The 13,820-nt window shown below is 46.0% G+C and overlaps 1 long non-coding RNA gene across 1 annotated transcript in view; it reads right to left on the bottom strand.

Annotated features, from left to right (window-relative positions):
- Positions 1-11,191: 11,191 nt before the first annotated feature.
- LOC120581270 (uncharacterized) overlaps positions 11,192-13,820 on the bottom strand; it is a 7,708-nt gene continuing 5,079 nt past the window's right edge. The window contains exon 3 of the long non-coding RNA XR_005647220.1: positions 11,192-11,937. This is a non-coding gene — a long non-coding RNA (uncharacterized LOC120581270). The remainder of the gene's footprint in view (positions 11,938-13,820) is intronic.

Raw genomic sequence — 13,820 nt, 5'->3', positions numbered from 1 at the left:
AGAGGGCAGGACTGGCTATGGTCAAAACATGAATTTGCGTGTGTCCCAGAAAAAGTGTTTTACAGTCAATTCTCCACCTGGCATTAGATGCCGAAGATGAGATAGTGCATCTTCAGGGGCCCCCACTCTGGAGGGCTCACAGCCTGACTGAGGGAGGCGTCCCCACGTCCGTCCCCACATCCGCAGAAGCACTGCCTTTCCACCTCGTGGCAGGCAGAAGTTCCCCCACCAGCTCCTGGGAATCCACTTTAATAAGCCTTGCATTATGGAAGCTGAAATCACATAAAGCTTAAAGCCTGCTGAGGCATGGCACTTGGCCTTAACCCACACTTTCAAGAATGAAACCTTGAAGTCCAACAATGAGGAATAACAAAGTTCCAAGTTCCAGCGGGATCCCTGCTGAGATTTGTAAGCACAAAGGCTGGGACCTGCTAAAACGTCTCCCTGGGTTCCTCTGAACATAGCTGGGAAACTCAAAGCTTCCATCTTCAGCAATTGGACCCCCCAAAAGGTAGATTATGTCAATTTGGGATATATATCCTCTGCATTATTGAAAAGCTTTTGGCATGACTTTAATATCCGGTGTTAATTTTTACAATAAATAGAATATCTGACAGATTCTTCCTCAATAAGGCTAGGGCAGGCCCCGAGGGCACTGGCCAGGCCATCGAGGCCACGGTTCGGTCCTACCAGATCTTAATTTAAAGAGTCGTTATGGGGGCCTTGGAGCTGGAGGAACCGGGAACACAGAGGACATTTGGGGCTCACCTCTCTAGCATCCATCATCTCCCTTCTTCCAGCGGGAACCCCAATTTCCATCTCATCCTCACTGCCATTCCATATGGTTAGGTGGAGTTGATTCTGCCCTTTGCTCCTGCACGAGCCAATCAGAGAGTCGCGTTCTCCTAGAAATAACGTGTTTGGCTCTGGAATGGGCACATGACAAGACCAGGCCAATCAGAGCAAAGTAAATTCGGTTCTAGAGCAGAGAAAGTATCTGGATCTTTTCTAGCAGATTTTACTGCCAAAGCATGTGCACCGTCATGTCTGTTGCCACCTTTCTACTACTTACCTCAAGACTGAGGCCAACTCAGAGAGAAGACCAGTCTGGAGGAGCTGAGGGGACTTGGGTCCTGGTCACAAGGGCTGAAACTCACCTGAAGCCAGCAATACCCCTGAACACGTCAGTATTTGAGCCAGTCAAGTTTCCCTCTTGCTGTGAAATGGGAATGGGATTGAGGGAGACGCTGGGAGAGAGAGAAGACTTAGCCTCGCGGGCTGAGGGGGAAGGGTGGGCCTCTGGAAAGGAAGAGTCGGAGCCTCTGGAAGGTGGAGGGAAGGAAAGAACAGGATCTGCTCCCTCCAGATCAGAGAGCCCTCCCCGGGGCCCGGTTGATGCCTTCAGAGTGGAAGCCCGCTGCCCAGATGGGGGCCAGGCCACCTGCCCCTCCCTCGTCCACGTTCCTGGCTAGTCCCTTGATGTCCGCCACTGCCGAGCACGTCTCAGTCCTCCTCCACCCTTATATTCTCCAAGTCGGGGTCTCGGTATGGACTCTGCCCAGGAATGCTCCTGGTAGGAAGCTGAGCCTCGATGGGAGCAGGAGCCCACCCACCCTCCCAAACACCATCCATCCCTCCCTCGAAAGCACTTCCTTTGGCAAATCCTGGGGCGTCCATGACAGCCCCACCACTCATCCTGTAATTTCAGCCTTCCCTCCAGCTGGCACAGGGAGCCCTGGACACACACTCCAAGGATCAAGTGACCCCTCTTGCCCTAAGTGTGGCTTCCTTCTTGTTAAGACCCATGGCATCCAGTCTCTCCCTCTGGGAGATGACAGGCAAGGTAAGGAGGTCATGAAGATTGTAAAAGAGCAAACAGCAGAAGGCTCACCAATGCAGTTTCACTGAATAAAGTTGATAAGTTCTGTAATAATATAGTTCCTTAATAATCATATCAATACCGTTAACATAAACATATTTTTCTGTTAAAAAATAGGCTTTTTTATGCTGCATATTTGTTGACTACATTTTCTGAATTTAATGTAGTTGGATTCTTTGGTCTGAAAAAAAAAAAAATGCCAAGCTCCGTTTTAACCCAATTCAGTGGAATAAAACAGAATTTTTAAAAGTACATCCAGAATTATCTGTTGTCTGTCCTCTAAGTCATGCTTAAAAGCAAAAGCCACCTGGATGCTAATAACTTAACATTCCTCTGGATGGTGGGAAGATTTCCCAACACTTAGAAATGTATAGGCTCTGGGAAACCCACCCAAGGGTGGCTGCTGGGGGCAGTGGTCCCCGTGAGTGATAGTGCAGCTTCAGGGGTGGCCAGTTGGTTTTGCACCCCTGCACTGTCGCTTGTGAGGTGTGTGATCTTGGGCAAGTTACTTGACCTCTGTGTGCATCTGCTTTCTCGTCTGTAAAATGGAGATCGTGCATCTCTGGGTCGTTGTAAGGACTGAGCCCGAAAAGCGCCTGACGTGCGGTCAGGTGTAACGAATGTGAGCTCTTCTTACCACATGTTGCGGGTTCCCAAAGGGCACACCCACGGGAACTCAGGGGTGGCCGAGGGCAGGTGGGGGAGGGGGCCTAGGAATTCAGAGATGGGTGGGACGGGAGCTGGGGAGCGGTCCTGAGGCTCTGGCAGGCTGCCTGCAGGGGCAGGGTTTGGGGGTGAGGCGAGGGAGGCTGTGGCAGAGGCAAATGTCCTCCATGCCAATGTGGGGAGCCCGCCAGGAAGATGCCCTGAATCTCAAGGACGGCTTCTCCAGGACTGTCCCAGGCCTTGACTTTGGATCCTGCCTCCCATTCTCATTCTCTGCTCAGACATGAGGTCCCGTGCAGCTGTGGTGGCATCTGTCCTTCTTATGACTTGGGGGTGCAGCCAGGGGACATGTGGGCGTATGAGGTGTTGTGCAGGAGGGGACCCCCCCCCCACCAAGCACCTGGAAGGCTTAAAGCCAACTACGGATTCTATACAGCTCTGCTTCAGACTGAATTCAGGTCTTCCACCAGCCACGACAGACTCTTCAATGCGGGTTCCAGCCACAGATCGAAGAGCGAGCTTCGCTGAGCCAGAGTGAGGAAAAGAAGGGCAGTCAAGCTCTTTTTTTCTGCACACAGGCTGCAATCAGCTCTCCGCAAGGTCATCCTGGAACACCAAGGACAGTCCGGGCCCCTCCTGGCTCTCGTCAGTAACGGTCCGAGGCAATGGTGCAGATAATCCAGCCAACTGGCGGGTAATCCAAAAGCCATTTCCATTTGGCCTTGGGAGAAGTGTCCATGCTCCTCCTGAGTGTGGGTGTGTGCGGGCCTCCCTGCCAGATCGGGGGTGCACGGTGGGGTCTGGGCACGGCCCCAGGCAGGCTGCACTCAGGGAAGCTGTCTCCAGCAGCTGTGTGGCCACTGGCAGAGGGCAGGTGACGATGTGTGCTGTTTCTGGATGTGCGCAGGGCTTCTCCATCGGCCCCCTTCCCCAGTCCATTCTCCGTCCTTCTCAGCCCTGCCCGGGCTGACCCTGCCGATGGCATCCCCTGCCTCCTTTGCCCTCTGGCTTCCCAGTAGGTTTGAGCGATAGGTGACGGGATCAGAGAAAGGAAAGAGGCCTGGGACATATCTCCCCTGCTTCCTTCCTGTCTGGTACTGTTTCTCCGGTAACCTCTGCTTCTCTCCACCTCCTCTCTGGATCCAGTTCTCACTCCCTCATCCCTTAAGTCCAGGGGTGGTAACTGAGCCTCATCGTCCCATATGGGCCCTTAATCTGCCCACACCACTATGGGTGGTGCCTTCTTTAAGGCATTTTCATTAAACCGTCTCGGGAAAACTGTTTTCCACCTGAACCCTGATGGATAGAGGGTGCTAGAGATGGGACTGAAATTGGGGCTGGAACTGGGGACCTGGGAGGGTTTAACCAGAGAAGCAGCTAGAGGCCTGCTCAGAGCAGAGCCCCTCACTAGATATGACTAAAGCTCCCCACCCATTTTTCTTTAGAGGTTGCTTGACTCTGCCTGGCCTGCCCCCAACTCCTGACAGGGGGTGTCAGGTACATCCTACCTGGATCTCCATCCAGAGTTGGAGGCTGATCTCCTCCGTGTGGTCACCTGGGATGATGAGGTCCTCCAGAGACGGTCAGCTTCCTTTGGAAATGAAGATTTCAAGTTTTAAAAGGAGCAGCTTATCCAACATCCTTGATCTTTCCTTCTCCTGGGCCCCCTTCCCCAATCCTGTCTGCTTAAAACTGGGATTGGAATTTTATCAGGACCTTTTGTCCATCATCGGTTCCATGATCTTGACCCTGACCTTATTTTCAAGAATCACGATCCATGTTATTCCTCTTCATCTGTTTGGCTCTCTGGCTTCCTGTTGGTCGAAGCCACAACCTTGCCTCTATCATAATCTGTGTAATTGTTCTTCCGTTGATGAACAGTTCAGTTGTTTCTGACAGTTCTTAAATCTAGTTACTTTCCAGAGTTTCCTGCCCTGGAAATGACATCACCTTCCAGCCAGTTGCACACCCCAAAGACTTAGGTGTCATCCTTGTACCTTCCTTTCCTCCTCTCCCCAGATCCAAGCCACCCCTAGTCCAGGCATATCTCCCAAACCCATCCACCTCTCCAGCCCCACTTCCAACATCATGGCGTGAGTGACCGCTGTTTCTCAGGATGACTGGATGACTGCCTCCTTCCGGGAAGCCCCGCGTCCATACTGCCCTTTCCACCCAAAGCGATTCTGCACCCCATGCTCTTTGAAAACGTGATTCAGACCACAACTCTGCAAATTCCATGAACGCCTGATGCTCTGGCCCCTGTCTTTGTCCATCTCTGCATCTCGAACCATCTTCCCCATCCCTTTCTGCACTTTCTCCACAAACCATGCTGTGGGCCACCAATGGCCTTTGTACAATGCTCTGCCCCACATCCCAGCCCACGGCTTTACCTACCTGATTCCTATTTATCCTGTAGGTCTTAAACATCATGTCCTCGAAGAATACAGAATCAAGACCAAGTCAGGTCTCCCAGTCAAGTATAGAAACCTGAACCTTCTTTCGAAGCACCTATCAGAGGGAAAACAAGATTCTGAGTAGCATAAGATTTCTCAGCAGCAACACTGAAGGCTAAAATCAATAACAAGGGTGCCTTATAGGATTCTGAGTAAAAGTGATTGTCAATCCAGATTTCTACGTCCAGCCAAACTATCTACCCAAATAGCAGGGGTAGTAAAAATATATGAACACGCACAAGAACTCAACATTTTTATGCCCCATGTACTTTTTTCTCAGGAAAGTAGTGAAAGACATGCTTCAAACAAGAAAGATGGGTGCAAGAAACACCAGAAGAAAAAAAGGGAGTCTCAGAATGATGCAATAGGGAAGCCACTGGATACAGGGATACAAGGGGACACTTATTTTAGACTGGAGCAGCAAGGAAAAAGGAAAAAGAGGAAAAATGAAAACAAAACAGAAAGAATCCTTGCACATGTTCAAATGGAATTTGATAACCGTGTAGCAAAGTTTTAAGGAAAATGTAATGACACATAAAAAACCTGCCAAATGTAAAACTGATGCCATTGTTAACTCCAGACAAAGATGACAAATATTCCACAAAAGGACAAGGGAATAGAGCACGTCTGGCTCGGCAGTTTACGATATTTGTAAAGTTAAAATGAAGAAAACACTGTTTGTTTGTTTTTGATGTAGCCAAAACTATGCCATGGGGAGGATGAGGAGTGTGTACGTAGAAAGGTAGGAAGTTGGTTATAATTAAATCTTCACCTGTCTGACTTACCATGTCTGGAAATCAAAAGAGAATGTAAAAAACTAACAAATCAAGAAATAACTGCCCCCAAACAATTGAAAGCAGAGGCTTAGGACTGACGTATTTGTACATCAATGTCCACAGTGGCATTACTCACAATAGCCAAAAGGTAGAAACAACCCAAATGTCCATAGCAGGATGAACAAATAAACAATATGTGGCATATACATACAATGGAATATTATTCAGCCTTAAAAAAGAAATGAAATTCTGAAACGTGAGAGAACATGAATAAACCTTGAAGACATTGTACGAAGTGAGGTAAGCTAGTCGCAAAGGACAAATATTGTGATCCACTTATATGAGATCCCTAGAATAGGCGAATTCATAGAGACAGAAAATAAAATAGAGGTTGCCATGGGCTGGGGGAGGGGAGTTGTTTCTGATGGACGAGAGCGTCTGTCTGGGAAAGTGAAAAAGCTCTGGAGATAGATCGTGGTGATGGTTGCACAACATGTGGATGGGCACACTGAAAAATAGATGAAATGCTTAAAAAGAAATATCTGGATATGAATAATATTTAAAATTATGATGGTAACCAACAGGGCGAAACAGCCAAGACCCGTGAGTGCTTGTCCTATGAAGCAACGGGGAAATGGGACGAATGTGGCCGGACCACTGCTTTTCATTATAATCCTTTTTGCACTATTTTTCATATAAAAGTATAGAGTTGACATTTATACAGTGCTTACTGTGTGCCAGACACGCCCAAAATACTTTCTGTATACCGTCATTTGATCCTCTCATCGGCATGAGGTAAGCACCTGTACTGCTCTGCATTTTGCAGAAGGGAGGCGGGAGGGCTCCAGCTCAAGCCCCTGCCTGTAATCATCCGCCCGGCCTCTCATGCTCATGTGTTACTGTGAACCAAGTAAAATTAATCTTAAAAATACGCCGCAGTGAATATCCGTGTGCGTGTGCGCGCGCGTGCATGACGGCGTGAGGTTATCAGCTTCCTAAGAGTGAAACGCTCCCAATTTTTATGAAAGTTGAAAGGCGGCATTCGGTTCAACACGTGGGCATACAAACCATTGGGATAATGCTGGCGCTGACATTACGCTCATTTTATTACAAAATTGAAGCACAGAAACAAATAACTTTTCTTTGTATTCATAATTTTTAACAGGTCTCCCCAGTTTTGTAGCCCCTCTAATTTTCCCTCTCACCTCTCCTATAAATGATGATCCCCATAACAGTACCTACGGAATAAAATATTAGAAAAAAGAGCACCGAGAGAGTAAACTGAGCTTCCTTTAGAAAGAGAGGAAAATAATTTTGCAGTTGAGAAAACATGTTGACATATTATTTTTACAGGGAAAATAGTTACATCACAATTTTAAATTACACGTCCATTTGAAATGGAGTCAATTTGCACCACCTACTGGAATATGTAGCTCTAGATCGTCAAGCTTTCAAAATTATGAAACTGCTTTTAAGAATTTGGAATTACATGTCTAGTTATCTTTAAGAGACCAGTGCCTTTGACATGTTGGAAATGCCAAATGCTAATTTACTTCAGGGATCATTTCCTAAAACAGACTCTCTTTAGAAGCCAAATTTAATCATCTAGCTAAATTAACAAATTGTACAACTGCTTATAAAAATAAAATGATGACGCTAAATACATCAACCGAAGAGATAAAAATGTAAATTAGAAGCAAAACTGAAATCAATACACATTATCAGTTGCTAACTCACTATTAAAAAACAAAATTCAAGCAGACAACTGGAAAATGACAGGAAACATAAGCAAACGGGATAATAAACAGAACATAACTCAACATTAATTAAAAAGGAACTCACCCAATGAAAATTTGATAGTGTTTATATCCAAAGTGATAACCATTGTCATGGCTTAATTACAGCTGGACATCAGAACACGAAGTGTCCATATTTAAGCTCTGATATTTTAAAGGAAACCCAGAACAAAAAGTTTCATTTTTCATGACAAACCACTCCAAGCAATAAATTTCTGGATATATAGTAGCACCATTTATTATTGTGTAATTGACAGATTCAGGAAAAAAATTACATCTGCAATATCTACTATTCTAGATGAAATTGCTTTAGAATAGAAGCCTAAATGTATTACATTTTAATTTCTTGAAACCTATTATAGCATTTCACTTATTTTATGGGTATTTTGTCTGAAAATTGATTTTATTTTTATATGTCAACTAAATTAGATGTCAACTAAATTAACTGAAGCATAAAATATGCCAGCAAGATACATTTACAAATACACACTGCAAAATTGTGTGCAAGTAACAAGAACCTAATTTAAACTCACAAGCCAAAAAGCCCCCGTGTGATGGTGACCAACTCATCCATAATCCTCTTCGTCGTCACAGGTGCTTTGTGCATGACAAGCCTGTTTGCAGTGACAAATGTCGTGTGCAAGGTTGCCGGAAGGTGTCTCGTTCTCATGTTAGCTCCCTGCTCGTGTGATTTCATTCTTTGGGGGCTCACTCTGTTGGAGAGCTTGGGCTGTTTAACTTCCACCAGGTCAGTAGGCATCCCTTCCCCGGCACCACGCCCATGACTCTCGCTCCCCGCCTCTGTGGAGGTGGCTCTCACACATAAACCTGTAGCCTGACCTCTTTCCGCAGCTCAGGTGGTGTATCCTCCTGACCAGCTAGCTGCCCTCTTAGATGTCCCAAAGGTACCTCATCCCTTACATTCCTCAGCCGACTCATGACCTACCTACCCCTCCAACCTCATCTTCACAGTGTTTGCATCTCATCCGTCCCATTCGTTTAACCAGGTAGCCCGGTTACCTACTTCCCACGCACGCCTGACCCGATCCATCCCCAAGGTCCGGGCCACTCTGCTTTCTAAATCTCCTTGGAGGCTGTCTGCCTCTCCCAGCCTCACCCACTACCACTGCCGGTCGGTCGGAAAGACCATCCCATTTGGCCTGGACTAATTCGAAAGCCTAGCATAGCCTCATTTGTTCTGATCATGTGACTCCTTGCTCAAAGCCTTTCACTGATGATAAAGAAATTTCTTAACAAGGCTGTGAAGGCCTCTGTTGGTGTGGTGCCCACCTGCCTCTCCAGCCCCAGCCACACCGCCATCTCCCAGAGCCTCGTCCTGGCCGTGCTCGTCACCGCGTCCAGGACTTCGCCTTCGATTCTGCCTGTGCCAGAATTCTCTTCTCTCCCGTTTTTCAGCCTAGTTTCCTCCTCCCTAACTTTTCTGATTGGGTCAATTCACACTTGCACGTTTATATTTTGGGGGTACCTATTTGAAATTTTCTGCATGCCCCCATTAGACTGCTTTCGCTCACCTTTGCGTTCCTGGCACCCAGCACATCCTCAGAAGACCTGGTATATATACCCCTATGCCCAAGGGGTGGCCGAGGGGCACCCATGAGCAAGGGAGGAGGACAGAACATATTATTTAATAGTTTCCAGGGGTTGTGATGAAGGTGTCTGTGTCAAGGAAGGAGGACAGAACATGTTTTATTTAATAATTCATTAGCTTGACGTGTAACTTTAGATATTTAGACACATGCTGTGTAGACCCCCGTTTATAGTCTTCCCCAGGTCTTACGAAACAAAACAAAACAAGATAAAACAAAAATACAGGCACGGGGCATATTTGAGAATAAACTTTATCTTTTCATTTAATATCAAAATGATTCCCCTGCACGCCTTCTGAAATCTGATTTCAAAGGAGAATCGACTCTTAAAGTCAACAGAGACATAAGTGATTGTCATAACTCATCAGTGAGCACAATGAATGTTTGAGGGAGTGGGGCGGGATTAACGCGGAAGTCATTCAGTACTGAAAACATGTTCCAAAATCATGTGACACCAAAATACTAAAAATTATGTTCCTTCAGTAGTGAGACAATCCATTTTCTTGCGTGTTTGCATCGTTATATTCTGTTTCATTTATCAAATGTGGGCATTTTATCAAAGCTCACCACCTCCTTGTCATCCCTCACAGGGAAGCAACGCTAGAAATTTTCGGTCCATGTATTTATTTCACTGGCAGAGTTAAAAAATCCGTCTCCTCAGAACTGGTAGAAAAGGATTACAGCTTAATTCACATTTTATGTAGTGCAGAGTCACAGACAAGCTTCGTTTATAGGGGTTTTTATTTTTTTAAGTGTCACCTGGCTAGTAGACCCAGGGTCCATTTTATTTTAAGCGGCTACCCGAGTTTTCTTTTGTCAGCCCTGCCACCTAATTTCCATCCAGCCCATCCTGATGCCCTTCGGCTTCCTAATTGGGATCTGGAGTTTGTTTTTCATGGCCATGCTTCTAGAAATCCAGTTTTGTTTTGCCCTACTCAGGAATAAGAATTGTCGAGTTTTTCACCTCAGAAGAACTGGAGAGTCCCTTCAAGAGCCCCACTGCGCTCCCTGTCCCCATGTCTCCCGCTGAGCCCCTTGGACCAGCTGTTCCAGACAACTGGTGGACTCTCCTGTCCCCCTCCACCGCAGCCACGCCCACTTCCACTCCCAGCCCCTCCCCACCCGACTCAGGCTCCCAGGCCCTTCCCGACCTCCCCCCACCCTCGCCCAGTCCTGCCTGTTATCAGCCTTGGAACCACCACACTGGGCTCGGTGGTCACGTTCTGCCATTTATAACTGAGTGCTTGCTACTGCCTTGTCCTCGCTCCAGAACCGGGTCATAGGCTCCTGAGGTCAGGGGCCCTGTTCCGCTGGTATCTTCTTCAGCTCTGCACTGTGGCCGAGGACTCAGTGTCTGTTGCATGGAACTGAACTGAACATGCCCTGTGTGTGGTCAGTCCAAACATTTCTCTCAGAGCCGCTTAGGGCTCTCTTGAGAAACGTGTCTTTTCATAGCCAACCCAGCAGACTGACTTCAGACAGTGATTGACGGAAGAAAACAGCCAGAAAAATGCAACAGAGGGGATTGAATTAACAATGGTTGAGGATGAGCTAATTTCAATAATAATATGGAGAGTAGGTGGAAGTAAACCGGAGGTTGCCGATAATTGCTCGGGGTGGATGATGATGCCGGTCACATGCGGGTTTATTTGTCTCTCCTTAGGTATGTATTGGAAATGTTTGTGATGTAAAGATTTGAAGGAGGCAAGGGGGAGGCGCGGCAGCTGATGTGCAGACTCAGCGGAGGCCCCAGAGAGCAGGCTGAGGGACGGGTCGCCCTCCTTCCTGCCCTCCAGACACCTTCCCCCTGCATCTATACCCCCCCATTCATTTAAGTGGCCCCACACATTCAGACCTTTGACCCAAGTAATGCCATCTCAGGCTCTGCCTTTTGGGTAAGGCCCCACGTTCTAGAACATTCCCAAATGGGAATGGGAGCCCCTCAGAGCTGGGCTCTTCTTCAACTAATCCAGTTGGCAAACCCTCACCCACTGTGTCATGGCACACACTGAGATCTTTGGTACTGGAAGTTTTTGATACTTCTTAAATCACACCAAGCGGGGCCCCCTACACAAAAACGTCTGCCGTCCTGGTGGAGAGCTCCCCACCTGGAAGCCTTCCTGGGGCAGCGGAGGCCAGTGCAGGCCACCCTCTGTCAGCAAGCTCTGTTCTAAATGACCTGAGAGGGTCCTCCCTACAGCCGTGGTTCTCTTGTGTCACTGCGATCGGATGATAAGTATTCACGGTGGCCAAGATGCACAAAGCACCGTATTGATTCCATACTCGAGTTTCTTTTTCCAAAACAGTTCCTAATGTCACACCGATTGTGTCCAGCCAGTTTTAGGGATAAACAAGCCTAAGACCCTCCCACGGAAGAGCTGAGGTTTCTCCTCCCACTCTTGTGGGATCTATTTCCTACTCCAGACCATTCGAAGGATATTTGTAATGGAGATGAGGCCAGTCCTTTGGCGCAATGTTGACAGACAAGAGGAAGATTCCAGAGAGAAATGCCAAAGCAGCAAATGAATATAAATGCCGCCTTTCCACTTCATGCTCATGAAATGCCTTTTTACCAGAATCTCAAAGCTCTCGAGGAAGCAAGCTTTGACTGGCACTTACACTCAGGTCAGACTTCTCAAGTCATTTGTGATAAGATGGAACAAAAGTCCAGACACTTTTAAAATGCAATAGTCTTGCCTTCTGGAGAGTAAACAGAAGTGTGCAGATGGATAGTGACAACTGTGGATTCTGGCTCCATTTCTTAGAGAGAAAAATGTAAATAAATGTGAAAATTTGTCATATGTGAATAATACCCGTGGTTCACCCAGTAGTTAGCATTCTGCCCAACGCTCGCATGCATGGATTCCATGACTGGGAGCCTTGTGACTGCATTACATGGAGAAAGTAAAATATAGCCCTTCAATGCCCACGAGGAAGACAGATGTTACAGAAACGTTTAGTAAAGAGGTCCAGGCAGTAGCTGTGATGCTTGACGCTTCTGCACTAAGTGACGCGTTCCTTTTGTTCTCTCCAGTGGAAGACTCCTCGTAAATGCCTAAATGCTGAATGATTCATTAGGGTCTACAAAGGCCAAGCCCTTAACTAGAAGGCAGAGGGAAGCCACAAGCAGTGCCTGACTGTGGCACTGACTTGAAGGTTCATTTGAGAAATCCTGTCTTGTCAGTCTGAGCCTAAGGTGCCTGCACAGCATAAATAATGCTTGGGCTCCAGTCACCAACGAGGTGCCTGAATAGCAGACATTTGTGACTGTTCCTAGGATTCACGTAGGGTAATGATCAGCTCTGGAGGCTAAAACTCGCAAAAACCCTAAGAATGCTCTGCTGTGAAAGTAATCCTTAGCACGGATGACCTGCCCCGTCAATCACTAGCATTGTGCTCTGAAAGTCAACACTAATAGCTTCCAAAAGAATTTGCGCTCATCGAGTATCAAGAAAAAACTCCTTCAAATGGCGCCAAAATCATTTCCAAATAGTTTCATATACTTTGCTTGAATATTAGTCTACAGAACAGCAATTAATTATTGCCTACTAATTAAATAAGGCATCATGTGGTTGTAACAAGCGTCTTGCTATTACACCACACATCAAGGTCTGCATTCTTATACTCGAAAATTTTTCTACTCTTGTCAAAGTGTAAAGGAAAATATAGATCATCAACATGATAATTGTTCTTGACTCAAGCCATAGCTAGCATTTGGTTTTTGGTACCATAGTGTGTCTAAAATAGTCTTTCTAAAAGGAGTGGTCTGTAAACTTTTTTTTATCACATACATTAGGTAAAAAAATTTCTGAACATGTAGCCCCAATATGTGCATATATATAAATGATCTACTAGTAATAATATATTAACATAAAAGTACAAAGATAGAAAAATTTTAAGTCTAAAGCAATCGATATTTATATTTTTATTTTGACTGCGAACTACTTCTGTTCTTGCTAATCTTTTAAAAAGAGAGTAAAGTGGTTGAATAAGTTTATTTTATTTTTGAGACTCTTGTTTGAAAACTTTGTGATATAATAATTTGACATGTCCATTTAAGTTCAGTTTATTTTAAAACTTGGTTTTAATGGCTGTCATTGCTTAAAACATTTTCAAAAATAAGTAAATTAATAAGACGCATATGGCCTCAGAGTTCACCATGCTCATTTCAATTGTATCTACAAATTATGCAAAAGTTTGAACTGAAATTTGTTGAGTTAAATTTCCATCTTCTTTGAAGTCCATCAGTCTTTCTTATAAACCAATAAAGTGGCGTCAAGGAATAATTTAGATATTTAGCTAGTCGCTTTGCATGCAATTTGTTTACTTGTACATGAAGAAGAAAGATCAACAGACCGTTGTCACAGAACAAAATTAAAAACAGGATGTATAAGAGAGAGGAGGGAGGAAAAACCCTGCTGGCAGCCTGGGAACTGCGAATCTTGCAGACACTTTTTTGGGGTAAACAAATCAGTTGGCGGCTGACAAAGAGATCAGTCTGGGCATTCTGAATAGGCCAACAAGCGGATCAAAGAGAACAGTTAAGATGTGGGTAGAGGGCTTTTGCAAAGCCCTGAAAGTGTGGCTGAGAGGCGCATGTGGCTTCAGTCGGGGTGTGACCTGTGACGTCTGCGTCTCTGTGC

The sequence above is a fragment of the Pteropus medius genome, unplaced genomic scaffold (assembly GCF_902729225.1).
Source record: "Pteropus medius unplaced genomic scaffold, Ma_sr-lr_union100, whole genome shotgun sequence".
In the NCBI taxonomy this organism is placed as follows: domain Eukaryota; kingdom Metazoa; phylum Chordata; class Mammalia; order Chiroptera; family Pteropodidae; genus Pteropus; species Pteropus medius.
This window is presented reverse-complemented; position numbering and strand designations above follow the sequence as displayed.